General features: G+C 45.5%; 1 long non-coding RNA gene across 1 annotated transcript in view; it reads right to left on the bottom strand.

The window, feature by feature from the left end:
• Positions 1 to 9,961: 9,961 nt before the first annotated feature.
• LOC109321000 overlaps positions 9,962 to 16,006 on the bottom strand; it is a 21,264-nt gene continuing 15,219 nt past the window's right edge. Inside the window, exon 3 of the long non-coding RNA XR_002103924.1 lies at positions 9,962 to 9,973. This is a non-coding gene — a long non-coding RNA (uncharacterized LOC109321000). The remainder of the gene's footprint in view (positions 9,974 to 16,006) is intronic.

Here is a 16,006-nt window from a genome sequence, read left to right on the forward strand (position 1 = left end):
TCCAGGCTGGCACACATGTAGACCCTTTCCTAGGGGCAGTTTACTGCACCTTGTTGTAATGTGCGGTAACCTTACTGTGCATTAATAGCCCATGTAGATGTGCCCGCTGGGATCCAGAGCTAGAGAGGATCAGCTTATCTCAGTGTAGCAGCCTCTACTGTGCTGTTATGTGTAGTGGACAAGCTGGTAATAGCCTCTTTGAACAAATGGCTACCCTGCTGTAAGCTCTGGCCACATGAACACTACACAGGTATAATTTAGCCCTGGTTTTTCAATGGTAATTCTGTACCAGATGGGGTGAGTTACGCTCTTTTAGGGTTTCCATAGTCCATTAGTTCCTTGTTTATGCCAGTATAAAAGTTGTATATTCAGGCACTACATTTGGAAACAACTTTTTTTTAAATCCACCGTAATTTATATTCATTCCATTGACTAGTTAACATATTTAGAGCATTTTGATTCCAGCCAATGTCTCAGGGGTGTAATTTTGAATGGGAAAGGAAAAGAAGTGCCTTGCAGAGATTAGTGTGAATAAAAAGTGAAGCAGCGAATGCAGCTGGAAACCATCTTGTGAAAATTCATTGGGAGCAATAATATTTTTTGTTACTAGCCCAAGGCTGCTCCCTGCTTGCCTATGCAAACAATCAAGGACTATTTGGGTGACCCAGAAAAGTAAGATTTGGCACTGGCTCTCACACTGCTGATGAGAAGAAGCAGGCATCCAGAGAGATTGCTGGGATGCTACCTGCCCTGAAGATACTTTGCTCTCATAGTTATTTAGTGGAAAAGTTACAAAAATAATACTTAATTAGGATACCTGATACCTTAGGATACCCGAGGGTTATGCAACTGGACTGAGATGGGATTTGAAAGCCTGTCCTGAGCCTCTGCGAGTAGACCCTTGAAACCCCAAACTGGATTTTTTGGGGGTTTACTAAAGACTAAATTGCCTCTAAAATGACTACACATGGGAACATAAAGGTGGAAAAAAGTCCACATTACTGTAGTGTTTGATCAACTCGCAGTCTCTGGCAGGACATAGCCACTGCTCTTCTTTCAGATAGCTAAAGTAGCTTCTACCAACTATCTGAAATAACACTCAACCCAAAGGCATGTGGGCAAGGGGGTTGCATTACATACTGGTTTAGTAGAGAGGTGTTTACTGAAGGGAGAGAAGCAATGAGGACCACCAGAAACACAGACGAAGGAGTAGAAGGAGAAAGACAGGGATGCAGACTGAGCAAGCACTGCTAATACAGACCTGACGAAAGCCTAGAAGAGCATCTTTTGGGCCAAATATTGTCTGGTAGAAGCTGGGAGCTCTGTACATAGAAACCATCTCCAGCTGGCAGAGTCCTTCTGTGTTCAGCGAAGCATGGCATTATAGATTGCTAGTAAATCAACGGGACTGCAATGCAGACAACTGACTCCATCAACTATTTATGCTAATGGAAACAAGTTGTAGGACTCCACATTTTGGCTAATAATTGGTTCAACAAGGAGGAACTTTATTTATTTCTGCAACACTTGCATGAGGGCGGGAAGTGCTATTACCTTCATTTTACACAGGGGGAGACTGAGGCAGAGAGAGGCCAAAGGGCACTCGGGAAGTCAGTAGTTGAACAGAAAATTACATCCAGGTCTTTCCATCCTCAGGATGACACCCTAAGCACTTGAACCGTCCATCTCATTGCAGCTCCCGGCACGTGGAAGAGGTGAGAACAGGAGCTGGGCACTCTGCCCATTGTCTGCGACCGGCGTTACAGCCGCTGTTACCTCCTCACCACTACTTCAGCAAATCCAGCTGGGCTTGAACCAGACAAGGGTTTGTGAAGAGTCACTACCCCAGCTGTGGATAAGCCGTCCATCTGGCGCCCACTCGTTGGCTGTTGCGCTGGTGGGAAGCAGGCGCGTCTTTGGGGGCTGGTGACAGCAGCTGATTGACGTGACTCAGAAGCAACTTCTCCAGAACAAGGCACCATTTGCTCTTTTACCACGGGGTACAAAGCCCACAGGGACAAATTATGAAGCAAAAGTGTATCCTACTCCTGCACTCCCTTACCTGAGCTTAACTCCTCTATTTCTAGCTCAGGTTGGTCTGGCTTATTCTCCATCTCTGAGTTGGGGGAAGCAATGCGCGTGGCTGGCATTCAGCCCCACCAGTCTCTAAAGGACAGATTTTTTCACCAGCATACCCTGGACAGCTTCTCACAGCCCACACCCACCTCTTCCTTTCTCTTGGGTCTTTGAGGTTTCAAGTCTCACTCAATCCCAGGTTTAGCCCCCAGAAGAGTAACCCACTGTAACTTAGGTAGATCCAGCCATTATCTGAACTGCTGTGCAACCTTGTACCTGGAGCTGAGCTATCTGCGTCATTATGTCGCCTTTCTTCCTACGTTCTTTAAGGAGGCTTTACAACCATCTTTGATTTAGCTCTGCACATTCAGTAGCCCTGTAGCGTTGTTGCAGTCATGATGGTTTGGGGAAAAGTCAAGGAACAAGATACACTTAATAATCTCTTTTATGGTACCAACCTTTTAGTTGGGAGAGTTACCAGACAAGCTTTGGGGTGCAAAATACCTTTTCTTTGATTTTGAGAAGGGCAGGTGTTATCTCTGAAGTTTATCTCACATCTCTCCCAACTAGAAAGCTGATCCGGTAAGAGATATACTTAAATCCTGCTTCAGTGCCTTTGGTAGTAGAGTCATAGGGATGTAGCCACAATGGTCCAGGGGAGAGCTTGGTTTGGTAATGTTTCTTATTGGAACAACTGTCTAGATAAGGTCCAATGAAAGATTTTACCAAACAAAACTTGCTCCTCTGCATTCAGGCAGGGAACAATACAAAACTAAAAAGGGAAAGAGAGTGGCACAGAATAGTCTTAAAAATATCAGAGAGGTTTTTTTCCCAGTTCATCCCATCTGTTATAAACTCTTGCCCTTGAGGAAAAGACCTTACTGACTGCAATTGGGGATTTTCTTTCATATGCCCTGGCTTTCCACCAATTTCTGTTTTTTTTCCATCCAATTTTATAGGCAGAGTGGGACTTTGCTAACCAGTGAGAAAAAGTTGAAATGGCAAATAAGACCTGGAATGAAAAGAATACAGGATGACATACTGCAGTAGCGCAATGCCTTCGATATTCATTCGTAGGCATGTGAAGAGTATTTATACTTTAACAAGAGTGTCTGCTTCCTTTAATGTGCGAATCCTAATAGGACATTGTGACACAGAGACTAAAAACATCGTACTGGTGTATATCAAGTATACCTGCCTCCCTGTATATTAGAAATAAGTGCATAGAAATCTCTTGTTTCAAATGGCACTGAACTTTGGAGAAAGGCTTGAAATCTGGAGCAAAATCTGATTTGCCCTATGCCTCACAGTGCATAGAGTCAGAAAAAATAGGGCTGGAAGGGACCTCACGAGGTCATCTAATCCAACCCCCTGCTTAAGGTAGGATCATCTCTGTCTAAACCATCCAAGCCCAACGTTTGTCAAACCTGGTCTTAAAAATTCCCAAGGATGGAGACTCTGCAGCCACTCCAGCTTGTTCCAATGTTTAACTACCTTTGTAGTGAGAAAGTGCTTCCTTATCTTCAACTTAAATTTCCCTTGCTTCAGTCTGAGGCTTTTGACTTGGTGTCCCCTGAGGCTCTCAAGGTAAAACTAGGGGACTGTGGGCTCAACAATTCAACGATCAGATGGGTAGGAAACTGGCTGCGGGGTTGGACCCAGAGGGGACTAACAGACGGATCTGTGTTGACCTGGCAGAAGGTAGCCAGTGGCGTCCCCCAGGATTTGGTACTTGGACCAGTGCTTTTCAACATCCACATCAATGATCTGGATGTGGGGGTGAAATGCACACTGGCAAAGTTTGCCGATGACACTAAGCTGTGGAGAAGTGCGGCCACGTATCAGGGCACACTGACGATCTAGGTGGACCTAGATAGATTAGTAGGATGGATGGACCAGAGCCAGATGCTGTTCAATGCTGAGAAGTGTAAAGTGCTCCATCTGGGGAGGAAAAATCTGCAACGAACTCCCAGGCTCGGTGGTGCGGTGCTAGCTAGCACCATGTTCGAAAGAGACCTGCATAAAATGAATATGAGCCACCAGTGTGATGCTACAGCTAGCAGAGCAAGCAGTACGTGGGCATGCATTAACCAATGCATTTCAAGCAAAACTAAAGAAGTTATTCTCCTGCTGTATTCGGCACTGGGGAGGCTGGAGCTGGAGTACTGTGTCCACTTCAAGGGGGATGTGGAGAAGTTTGAGAGAGTCCAGAGAGGAGCCACTCATATGATTAGTGGCCTGAAGAGCAAGCCACATGAGGAAAGGCTGACAGATATGGGACTGTTCAGCCTAGAAAAGAGAAGAGTTTGTGGGGATTTGGTGGCAGCTTACAAATATATCAAGGGAAAGCATCAGGGGCTAGACAAACAACTATTCACCGAAGCGCCCTAGGGGCAAAATAGGAGCAACCGTCATAAACTCCTAGAAGAAGGTTTCAGACTGGATATAAGGAAAAACTTCTTCATGGCTCCTATGGCCAGACTCTGGAATAGACCCCCAGCAGGGGTGGGGCAGGCACCTACTCTGGAGATCTTCCAAAGGAGACTGGACGCACACCATGCTGGGGTTACTTGACCACTGCCCAGAGCAGTGAGGCTGGACCTGATGATCTCACGAGGTCCCTTCCAGCCTTGCACTTCTGTGAATCTGTCACCCATCACTCCTAGTCCTGTTCCCTGTGGCCACGGAAAATAATCTATCTGCACCTTCTTTATAATCATCTTTCAGGTGTTTGAAGACTTACACATTTATAGTGCACCCATGAGAATGGTATCTGGGTGCAGAAAAGATGCCTTCTACTATTTATAAAAGTCAGATTTAAAAGTCTCTGAATTTGTTGGCTATTCAGAATTATGTGAATTTCGAATGCGACTATTTCCTGCTTGACTGCTAGAAAAAAAAGTCCTATTTATTTTTGCTTTGCAGTAACACCACGTTTGCCTTGGCAGAAGGAAAATCATTCTAGAAGGTTGTAATGAATTTAAAGGACTGGATGAAGTTGATTTATTTAGAAAAATCCAAGCTGCTGAACAGTGCTTGGCTTGGCATTACTCAATGGAATCTTTGCTTGATCAGTATTTCTGCTCTCCCGGTTTGCTCAGGATAGAGAAGTTGATTTCTCTCTTTTATCAGAAATGCTAGCTTTGTTTAAAGCTGTAGGGAGTTCATTAGTGTGGCCAGCCTATGGGTTTACTAAATTTTAAGGTGCGCAAACATTTATCAAGGGCAAATACAGCAGACCAATGAGAAAAAATTACATACGCTGAAGTCAATACAATTGCATGCTGACTTATACAAATGAATGTGGCTGCAATTCCCTAATATATAATTCCACACACTAATTCAGCCATGAATATGAGATCTATTTGCATTTCAGTCTATTGGGATTTGTGAGCATGGAGGTTACTTGGAGCAAAGCCCTGCAAGTCTCCACTAAGATTCTCATTGAGATACATATAGGCCATTGTGTACCGTACATTAATGCAATATAATTATGCGGTGCTGGAAGCCTTTCAAGTTACCATTCATCATTCAGAAATCATCTATAACCAGTTTCTGCTGCTGTTGTGCTTGAAAGTGAATTGTACAAAATTGGCAGCCAGAGCTGCTTCTGCTCTTGAGTGTATAAAAGACCTTTCATTGTGTAGTTAGTGTTTTAGTGCAACTGTCCTTGCTCATCAGTGGGAATTCTTTGCAAAAATCTATAAATCACTGGCTAGCACATCCCGTGGCTCTGAGTTGCTGAGCATGTGTGATTGTGGCTCATCACAACAGGATTATTGCTGTATTTCCTCCAGCATGCTGTAAACAGGCCGACAGCTGGGCTAGGCTGATAATCTCCATGAAACTTGATTCATGCTGTATTTGCAAGGTGGTAATGTTGTACTTCCTGGTAGTAATTTGACACTACTGAGAATATCAGCATGAATGGCAACCCTTGACTTGAAGTCATACCTGAGGAAGCTTGGAGTTGTCTGAAATATCCTACCATTGCAGTGGTCAAGCTCTTCGGGGACATTATGACAACAACAATATGAGAGGGATGATAACTAAGATCTCTTTCTTCCCATGACCTTTGGGTGTTCTTGAGCCCATGGCATAATTACAGTGGCTGAAGAGAAAATGTCCTTCCTGATGTGGCAAAATACATGTTAACCATTATTCAAAAAGCAACAAATAGTCCAGGCACATCTTATTTGTAATGCTTTGTAGCTGTGATGTGCTTGAAACAATTAGAAGAACCCTGTTACAGGGGTATAGGTTTTAGCCATGTTGGTCTAAGGACACAAGCAGACAGGGTTCTTCGGGTAAATCTGCTATCTTTTATTAGATCAACTCAAATCATGAACAGCGCGTGCCCCGGTGGCTGGGGGGACATGGCTGTGCTGGTGGCAGCGGGAGTGCGGTCGTGGACTGCCTGCTGATGCCACCGGCGGTGTCGACAGTGGGGTGGTGAGCGGCGGTGCCTTTTTGCAGGGGGTGTACCACCACACTCATGGGGTTCACGTGCACCCACATATACCCCCTACACATTGCCCCTGACTCAAATAGTTGGAAAAATTCTTCCTTGCAAGCTTTTGGGTATAAATAACTTCCATGTGGCTGAGGAAGCATCTGCAGTCGGTGAGTGCCATTCCTGGATGGAATGAATAGTTGGTAGGTTTTACATTTCTTGTCATGGCATGGTCTGGATCCAGTCAGTGTGTTTTGGGCTGTAGGAAGTTGGCTTCTGGTGATGAGGTTAATGAGGTTCGGTACTTGTTTGAAGGCTAGGATGGGTGGTCTTCTTCTAGTATGGGTTGCAGTTGTTTGAGGATTTTCCGTCTAGGTTCCAGGGAGGGGTGATATGCCATCACCAGCGGTGTGTGATTCATGAAGGTTTTCCTTCAGTACTGCAGCGATTCTTCACGTGGTATCCGGGCGGCTCTTTCAAAAGTGTGATCCGTCTTTCTGGAGGAGTGTCCCTGCTGAGTGAAAGCCTTTTTGAGATTTGTGATTGCCACCTCACAAATCTATTTAAATGGCTATTTAAATGTGGAAAAGTGCTGATTAGACCCTAAGGATAAAACCCGGATCTTATTGAAGTTAATGGCAAAACTTCTATCAGTCTCTGATTCTGATGGGAGTACTTGCCTGCTTATAATGAAGCACGTGCTCTAGAGTCTTTGGGATTGGAACCTGAATTTACATGTCTAGCTACTTAAAATGGTAATAGGAACACAGGCCTGGGAGAAACCCCCTGGGCTGTTGTGTTTGCAAGCAACCATTCACCCAAAGAGTCTCCAAAACGGCCACTTCAAAATCTCACATGCAACTACAAGGCATAACGCTGGAGGTGTCAAGAAGACCCTTCACCATCCCACAGGAACAAGGGGGGTGTCAGGATCCAGAAAGAAGGGACTGCCCTCCATGTGGCGGTAATTGCTTTTCTGAGTGTCACGGGATTCTGTTCTCAGCCCTCTGGGATAACCCTACCGATCTGAAGCATGTTTGTTAGAAATGGGTTTGTAGCTAAGAAATGAGATCCCCTAGCGCGCGCGTGGTGATGACATGACAAAGGCACTCGGAGCAAATGTGAAAGGCAGTTGGGCTTTGGTTTGCTCTGCAGGTTAGAGCCTATCCTGATCAGCACTCTGCTTCAGCTGATGTATAATTTAATTTCCAATCTAGGTACCCAAGGTGGCAAGAATGCTTTCATTATCCATGAAAAAATGGTGGGCTGCTTACGCTGCCTGCCTGCATGGGGCTTTTTGTGTATGCATGTAAGCATGACCGGTGAATCCAACAACACTTGAAATTATAAACAGCTGCAGGATCCAGAGCCCATGCAAGACTTGACTGGCGTGTAAAATAGTAATAACTTTTGCATTGTCAGACTTGTCAGAGCAGCCACCCTCGCTCTGTACCGATCAATTTATTTAGCATATAAAGTTTTGGCATCTCATTTCAGCCATCTTAAGGTGATGTCATCACCAGGGTGAAGGCCACCAGGTAGCATTGTAAATGGACCTGAGTCAGCAATGTGGGACATGGTTGCCAGGGCATTTGTTGTCATTGTGAAGGCACCATTGGTTTAGGTTTGAGGCACCGTGACCCTGTCCAGTTCGAAAACAGTTGAAAAGTGCCCAATAACGGCATGGCCAGTTAAATCCTGGTTGACTGACTGTAAGGTCAGAGATGATATGGTGAGTGATTGGTGCTTGTGCTGACCATTCTTCTTGCCATCGTGTAAGTACGGAAAAGTCAGAGGATTTTGAAAGGGCAGACCTGTACCAATGATGGCACAGAACACATGTCTGTAAAGACTCCTTTTAAAATCCTGCTTTAGCTGCCTAGAAGGTCACCACAAACACCTCAATGGCACAGGCCTCCTTGGGGGAAGAGAAGGGAAGGAGTGTCTGGTGGTTAGGGCTCTGGTCATGGCATTGAGGAAGCTTAATTGTGTCTTCTGCCACAAGTTCTCTTTGCAACCATGAGCATGTCCTGCAGCTGTTGTGCCTCAGTTCCCCATCTGTGAAATGGGAACAATTGCACTTCCCTACCTCATGAGGAGGATTGAACATAGCCGCATCAAGGATTGTGAGGACTTCAGATACTTTAGTAACAGGAAGTACCCCAAAAAGTACCCCAAACACAGAAGTATCGTTTTACAAGGGGATTCATGAGTGCAAGACAGCCAGTCAGATGCAATGTAAATACTTCTGTATCTCAGAGCACTTTGCAAACTTTGCAAAGCTCTGCTAGCTCCATGGCACAGCTGAGGTAGGTGAGGGTATGTGGTGTCTCAGCAAGTCCTTGGCAGAGCTGGGAAGAGAGCGCAGGCCTCCTGACTTTCATTCATGTACCTGATGCACTGCTCCATGCAGCTCCAATGTAGAGCCATATCTGCTGAAAAAGTGCAAGGGGCACAGAAGGGAGAGAATAGCAGCAACTTGCCCTTCCTTTTCCAATCTGCCGGCAGCCCTCCATCTTCAACATACAGCAGCTTGCAGGAGTGCGAGGCTTCGAAGCAGGATAACAAGGGAGAGGGCATGGTTACTTGCCTGAAAATCCATCGTATCTTCTCTCTTGAGTGCCCCTCCACGTATCCAAGTCCCTCCATGTGTAGGGTGGGAACATCTCTCGCTGGCCCTGGAAGTGACCAAGCACGGTGCATCCTACCGCTGTTCTCTGCAAGAGCTCTGAGAGGTAGCCGAGTGCCTCACTGATCTCAGCACATTCAGTCATGGGACTGGGTTCGAGCCATTTGGCTCCTCTCCGGCCTTGAGAGGAACAACCTTGATGAAATATTTGTGGCATCTTCTAGTCCCTTTTGAGGCTTCCTTCCACACCGGAGGCAGCATGGCACAGCAAGAGAAAAAAGAAATCAAGACATCTATGGATGGTGCCTTTTCACTGGACAAAAACCTTCCGAGTCAGGATTTAAGTTGTGCCCAGCTGACTCCGTAAGCAGGGTGCCATCTGTAAGCAGGTTCAGATCACGCTTCTGGTCTGGGGCTAGCTCTTCTCTAAAGGAAAATGAATGAAATAGCCCCAGGAAACAATATCAGTGAGGGACAAAGGGTCCTTTGAAAAGTGACTAAGTGTGTTTGCTGAAGGAAATTGTTGGTTGTAGCCGTGTTTGTCGACGGACGTAGGCAGACAAGGTTCTTTGGCTAGATGTGATATACTTTATTAAAGCAACTAAACAGTTGGAAAAATTGTTCTTTGCAAGCTTTCGGGCACAAACACCCTTCTTCAGTCCTAGGGAGAGTCACGTAGGGAGAGATTCTCCCTAGGCCTGAAGAAGGGTGTTTGTGCCGGAAAGCTTGCCAAGAACAATTTTTCCAACTATTTTGCTGGTCTAATAAAAGATGTCACATCTGCCCAAAGACCCTTGTCTGCTGAAGAAAGTTGCCTCTTTAGAGGAGCAAGCTGTGTGTCAGAGGATACATCTGCAGCGTATCTTGCTGTGGTCGCCGTGCTAAATACTGCAGCAGTCAGCACTTTTTAATGATCAGCAGTTGAGTGAAACATGCAGGAAACGTGTGTGCGTGTGTGTGTGCACGCGGGTGAGAGGGGCCAAGCTGCCAAAGCAGTGTCTTTAATTTTAATTTTAATTTTATTTTTTTCGAATGTGAGCGTTGGAGCCGGGGAAGTTAGTGTTTTGGCAGCTTCTCCCGGCCCCCTGGAGAGCTCCATCTTTAGCCAGCCACCTGCAAGGAGGGGGAGGAGGGATTTAGTAAACATCAAAAAACCCTCACCTTTCCAGTGGATACTGCACATTCGGACCCCCCTTCTCCCCATCTTCCCTCCCCCAGCAAATGTTCAATGCAGCTTTTATGCATTGGATCCATCAAGCCCAGTAAATACAACACAGAAGTGCATTTGTGTTTTGCTGCCCCAAGAAGCGTGTGCTAGAAAAACTAAGGTTTCAAAGCTTCCTCCTATAAGACATTTTATTCCACATGGGATTCAGGGCACCAGGAGGCCTCACTGGCTCAGGGAATGTATTTACTTTTGTAAACCTTATAGCCACAAGGCAGGAATTCACAGCACCCCCAGCTTCTTAGCATAGAATCAATAAAATTACAAGCACCTTGGGCAGTTGCGAACAAGGACTTCATTTACAGAGGGAAAACGGTGATATAAAGTGACACTCGGCCACAGGAAAAGGGAAAATAGCCCAGATGAATGTGTGGTAGGAACAGTGAACTGGAGTCTTTCTGCAAAGCTTAAGAATTTTTCACTATAATTCTGCTAAAACTATAAGCGGTTGTTTCACCTTTGCGTATTGCATTAAAAGTCATAAAACCCCACCTTTTGTTTCCAGGTGTTTAAAAGAAGCCTGATGCATTTCAAAAGCAAGGTGGCGTTTGGATGCATCTCTTGCTTTAATTGCGGGGGGGGAGTTAACATCAGTGATCTGTCTAACAAACCTAGATGGGATAAATTTGACAGTAACAAACAGGACAGGCCATGCAGTCTGGCTTTGTGGCATCACCAACAAACACAGTTGGCCTGAAAAAAATCCCGTGAAAGTAAATTCAAATAAAAGCACTTAATAGGCTGAGCTGTTGCCAGAGAGCTGAACTATTTTTCAATTATTGTTTCTTAAAATCCACACTTTAAAAGCCTCTTGAACATCATTACTGCGTTTTCAGGTCAATGCCAGAGGGCACAGCATGGCAGAATTACTAAATGTGATTACGCAGAGATCACCAGGGCAAGGAAAGGAAATAAAAAGTCTGCTGTTCTCTTGTAGGAACAAAAGACTGTAGTAAGTGTCATGCCACATAAGCAGTTCCAAAATGTAGGGAGAGGGGAACACTGTGTAAGCCATCAGGAATTATTTTGAACCGACATTGCACTGGATGAAATAAAAGAGGTTTAATTACATTGTATTTTCTCATGAGACTTGGACAAAGAAAGGTACATTTTGCACAAAATCAGATGCTTCTTGCAGAACTGGAAGCAGATGCAGAAAGTCGTGGAGTCTTCCACCATATTTATTTATGCAAACCAAGAAAGCAAAGAAGACGCCAGGATGACGTATTGGAGAGACACCAAAGGAGAGGTATTGTTCAGTGGCTAAAGTAGATTGAAACAAGTCAACCACATCAGCCAAGGAAGAGATGGAGAATTGCCAAACCGTGGAGAAGGGGATATTTTCCTTAGCTTTTGACAACTTCTTGCCCTCGCCCTCTGAATTGAGAACATAAGATGTTCGTGCATAAAATGAACATAAGATGCCATTTAAGTTCAGACCAAAGGTCTGCCTATCTCAGTATCTTACAGTCAACAGTAGCAAGTAGTGGTTGCCTCAAAGGAAGTATATAAGAAACAGGATGCATAAAGTGTGCTCCATCCATGTCATACTTTCCCAGTCATCAGCCTCAGGTTGCTATTGAATAGCTCCTGGTGGACCTTCAACCATGAAGCTGAAGCCCTGTGGAAAGTACTGGCCAGATTTGGATGTCCTGAAAACTATGTCAAGGTCTTGAGGCTTCTCCATGACCAGATGACTGTGACAGTTGTGTGTGGTGGATCAGTGACAGATCCATTTGTCATCCAAACTGGGGTCAAGCAAGGGTGTGTCATCACTCCAACTCTGTTTTCCATTTTTTGACAGTCATCCTGCTTCTCATTAAAGACTGCCTTCCTTCCAGAATTGACACTGAGTACAGAATGGATGGAGGGCTTTTCAATATGGGTTGTTTTCAGTCAAAGACCAAAGTACTCCACCATCCTTGACCTTCAATATGCCAATGACTGCACCATCCTTGTGCACATTGAGGAAAACCTCCAGACTGCACTGAATCTTTTCAGAGAAGCCTACCAGACTTTGGGCCTCTCAACCTTGAGCAGATTAAAGTGCTCTATCAGCCTGTCCTGGGCCATGAATGTGACCCCCCCCAGTCAAATTACTGTCAAGGAAAAGACCCTGGAGGTAGTTGAGAACTTCCCCTACCTTGGTAGCCACCTCTCTCAGAGAATGAACATTCGGCACAGGATCCAATGTTCAAGTGCCTCCTTTGGCAAATTGCTTTAGTGTATTTTTATTTATTGCAATCTCCAGAAAGATACCTAGATCCAGGTCTGCAATACAGTCATCTTCCCCACCCTCCTCTACGAATGTGAAATGCGGGTGGCCTACTGTCATCTTTTCAAGATCCTGGAAAGGTATCACCAATGATACCTCTACAAAATCCTCCACAGCAGATGAGAATATTGCTGCATAAATGCCAGCATCCTTGCTTAAGCTAGTGTTACCAGCATTGAGTTGATGATCCTCAAGCACCAACTTCACTAGACGACATTGCTTGTGGATGGACTTTTGCCTTCCAAAATAACTGCTCTACTCCCAGCTACTCCCAGCTTAGAGCCTGAGAGCTGGCAGTGGCCAGAGGAAATATGACAAGAACATACTGAAGGCATACCTCAAGAAAACATGTTGAAATGCAGAGCTGAGAGGACCTAGCTGCCAACCAAATCCTGTGGGGCTCCAACTTCAAACAAATGGCAGCCCATTTCAAGTTAATGTTTCTTGTCCTCAAAGCAGATAAGGAGGGTGGAGGAAGGAAAAGGAGCAAAATCCTGGTCTACAGCCTACTGTGTCCTGCAGAAAGACCTGCAACTTCTGTAAAGGGTCTGTGGCTCAAGGACTGAACTCTTAAGTCATGTCAAGACCCATCAATGAGCCATGGTAGAGATCATCTTCGAATTGAGGAAATGCTGACAATGACAACAGTGGACCTGTGAAAGAACTTCCTCCCAGCCTCCTCTCCCTTTGGGGTTGTTTGTTCCCCTCTCACTCACATGTGTCTATCAATCCGGTTGCTAGCCAGACAACTCACTGCCATTGCCTGCGTGACTGGCCTCAGGTAAGAGGGTGTGAATTTAACCTATTGTTTTGAGCTCTGACCTCACGACATGGGGGCAGGGGCTTAAGCCCATGTCACTTCATTGGGTAACTGTGATGTTTTTTCAGATTGATTGGCTGGCATCAAATGATACCTGTCCCTGACTGGGTCCAAGTGGTGAGGTCAGGAGGGCTATTTATGAGGGTCCCTTCAGGAAGAGGGGAGAGGGGATTTTTAAAACACACACACAGAAACATGGAGGCAGCACAGGACCCAGACAAAGACCTGAGTCTGGGTGGTTGAGTACCCCAGGCTTGCAGGTGTGCTCCAGGAAGGGGGTCAGCTAGATGTGAGGCGCCCCAGGGGAGGCACTCGAAGCTTGGTTTTTGGTGGAGTGCAGTGAGGCGGGTGAAACGAGGGAGGTTTTTTGTATGTCATCAACTCCCTTGGGCATGCTTCATACACATCCTTATTGGGGCTTCTCCTCTCCTACACCCCTTCCATATACCAACCTTCAGATGTATAGCAGTGTGCCCACTGGCCTGGGCTTGTATCTTGCTAGGCCTGCCCCATGACCCCAGCTGCACTGACCACTTTCCCAAAACAGGGCCAGTTGGTTGACTGTGCAACTACTGGACTCTTGAGATGCAGAGAGGGTGACTCCTTGGCCCTACTCCATAACTGAAATTAAACACAAACTTAAATCCTATGTGTGGACTGTGTCAGTCCTTAGACCATAGTTTTTTCCTTGGGACCACCCAGCCTGGCAGGAATGGCACTTGGCCTTACTATGAGTTGGGGTCTCCCCTCTGGGCTCTTTGGATGCTCCCAGCCTCCTTGCCTTGGCAGCTTGAGGAATGTGAGGTGAGTGTCTCCAAAAGGAGGAGCCAAATAGAAGATGAAAAGAAACACAATACTGGGAGGTTGCTTCCAGCCTCCCACTAACACATCTGTTTGGATTTACCGGGGTCCTCCAATCCTCAGCTTGTCCTCCTTGGGGTCGACATTGTCCTCACAATGAGGGCAGCACCCCTTCAGGCATTCCTTCTGTGCAACCAGGGGTTTGCACACCTGGACGTGCCCTCCCAGAGCGTGCAGCTGCTGCACCATTGTCCCCTTTCTCACCATCCCATGCCAGCTCTTGTAGCCAGTCTCTGGCACCGCCTGACAACATCATGCACTGCCACCCACTCTGTCTCTGTGTATCTGCCCCTTATTCCCAAGTCACAACCCCCCAGCCCTGCTGCTGCCCCTCACTCCTGAACCACAGTACCCTGCCTCCTGCCTGGGCCTACGGGGACCCCCTCTTCACAAATTCCACCCCCACACACACTCCCCACACCCACGCCCCAACTATACAAAGTACCTGCATAATTTTGCAAAATGTTTAGTTTTTGTGCACATAATTTTGAATTTTTCGCTGTGTGATTAAACTTGTGATTAATTGTGACTAATTTTTTTAATCACACAACTAATTGCAATCAAATTTTGTAATTGTTTGACAGCCCTAACTAACATCCATCTCTGTCTATTACTTCCTATGTATTTAAATAAAGAGACCTATGTAGTTCTTGGGAGAAAGCTTGATCAGGGTTTTGCTTCTGGTGCTGAACCCAGTGAGGTTAGTAATCCCTATGATTTCTTCTGGTTATAGGCTTCTACTTTTGTGAAAGCTCAGTGTTCACATGGACTCCCATTGGGCCCATATTATAGTTATTATGGGGGGTCCTAGTCATGGAGGAATAGGTATGATTTCAGATATCTGGTGCCAGTTCTGTGGAAAATCCCGACTAGGCTTTACTGTATTCTGAATGCAACAAGGAGCCATTGCAGAGGATGAGCCCTGATTATCTTCATTTTGAGGTATGTGTTGGAATAATCAACCCTTCAGGTCACCAGTGTATGGATCACCTTGATTAGCTCCAGCCTGAGAGCTAGTGACATACAGAACTGGGCAGCTTGGGTTTTCATATCTGTTTGGGTATCAAATCTAAATTTAAGCAGAATACCAGTGTGCAGGCTGATTGAACAAGCCCGTGCCCAGCATGAGTTACCATTGCCCAAAGTGACAATATCAGAGGAAGCCCTGCTCAGCAAAGATGGGATCATTGGAGAACTTAGCTGTCAAGTTTGAAGCCTCTACTGAGCCTGTGAGAATTTTAATTTTTTTTTCAAAGGCTTGTAAGTCAGCCAAATTTGAGCAAAGATTTTCATAGCTAGCAAGAAGCGTATCCCAGACCCAAAGGCCATCCCACACAAGCTGAGAGTGCACTCCCTTAAGCATCCCTATAAGAAATAACTTATTTGGCCCAAGATTTCCTTAAAAAATTCCACCCTATGAGAAATTTCAGCTGAAATGCTTAGTTTGGTAAAGTTATAAACAACTGAGAATAGGATCTTATCCTGGGATGTTTCAGGAGGCTTAACCACAGACAGCACTACCAGTCCCAACCTATAACCTGCAAGGTGTTACTGTTTTCATCTCTTTTTCCTATGGCCAAAGATTGAACAGGCATAAACTTTAAATACAGTCCTTTTCACTTATTAAATGAAAAACATAGGCCTGGGTTAACAAGTGGTGTAAACCA

Source organism: Crocodylus porosus, unplaced genomic scaffold, assembly GCF_001723895.1.
Source record: "Crocodylus porosus isolate Cpor-Errol unplaced genomic scaffold, CroPor_comp1, whole genome shotgun sequence".
Classification (NCBI taxonomy): Eukaryota; Metazoa; Chordata; order Crocodylia; family Crocodylidae; genus Crocodylus; species Crocodylus porosus.